Raw genomic sequence first — 950 nt, 5'->3', positions numbered from 1 at the left:
ATGGCCAAGAGCGCCAACTGCGGTGCCAGCTATTCAGTGGCAGCACCTTCCTGGCTTCTCCTGCCGAGCATAAGAACAGCACTTCCGTCGGAACTCACCTGGAGAGCGAGCGAGCGAGTGAGTTTTTCGGTCCCTCCGATGCCGCTGACCTTCCCCGCAAGGATGGACCGTCACTGTTTTCTCTAAAAGCTGGAAATTCTACGCGCGGTTCTCCTTCTCTGCGTTGAGGTTTTGAGGGTTTGCTTTTTTGGGTGGGGGGATTTAAGTCCGTTTTTTATTTTGGTATTTTTTGGGGGGGATGGGGTGTTGAGGTAATTTTTGGGTGGAATGATACGGTGTTTCGTAAAACGCGCTGATGGCGACCTTGAGTCATACAGCGAGGAGAGTTTGTGGAGAAAACACGGACATAATTACACCATTCCACGGTCTGTGTTATTCTCTGTTAATCGTCCACCGTTCGGACTTCCTGTAAGATCGGTCTCAAATATAGTCCACAGATTCGTCCAGTCACTCCAATGATCGCAAAGTTCGTCCGGAGTACCGCAAGGATTCCGCTTAGATTCCGGCGGACGCGACCACCACACCAAAAGCTCCGCGCGGATGGAGACTTCAACACTTCCACTCTCCTCGGTGGCGCGCGCCTTACTGTTCCTCGGGAGGTCGTCGAGGTCTTGACGTTCACCCGAGGCTCCGCCCACTCAGGGATGACCAGGGAAACGTTCCTTCGCGAATCCCGCCTGAAGAGGAGTCTTGTTTTCTCGCTCGAATTGGAGAGGGGAGGGGTGGGGTGAATCCCTTTCTCTTAATATGGGAGGTTTTTCCGTTTCCTCATTTTTTTCTCCTTTTCAGGCACTATCGCGTCGGGGATTTTTCATAACTTTTTGTCGCGCTTGGCAACTCTCACTCCCGGTTTCGACGTCACCGAAATACTCTATTTGCGCCTGCGTGCC

At 52.4% G+C, this 950-nt stretch overlaps 1 protein-coding gene across 1 annotated transcript in view; it reads right to left on the bottom strand.

Moving 5' to 3' along the window:
- LOC119585690 (probable G-protein coupled receptor Mth-like 1) overlaps window positions 1-635 on the bottom strand; it is a gene marked incomplete at its 3' end in the record, with an annotated part of 98315 nt that extends 97680 nt beyond the window's left edge. Inside the window, 1 exon segment of the mRNA XM_037934364.1 lies at window positions 99-635.
- Between the last annotated feature and the right edge of the window lie 315 nt (window positions 636-950).

The sequence above is a fragment of the Penaeus monodon genome, chromosome 20 (genome assembly GCF_015228065.2).
Source record: "Penaeus monodon isolate SGIC_2016 chromosome 20, NSTDA_Pmon_1, whole genome shotgun sequence".
Taxonomy (NCBI): Eukaryota; Metazoa; Arthropoda; class Malacostraca; order Decapoda; family Penaeidae; genus Penaeus; species Penaeus monodon.
Note: the sequence above shows the minus strand (reverse complement) of the source record. Positions and strands in the feature narration are given on the sequence as shown.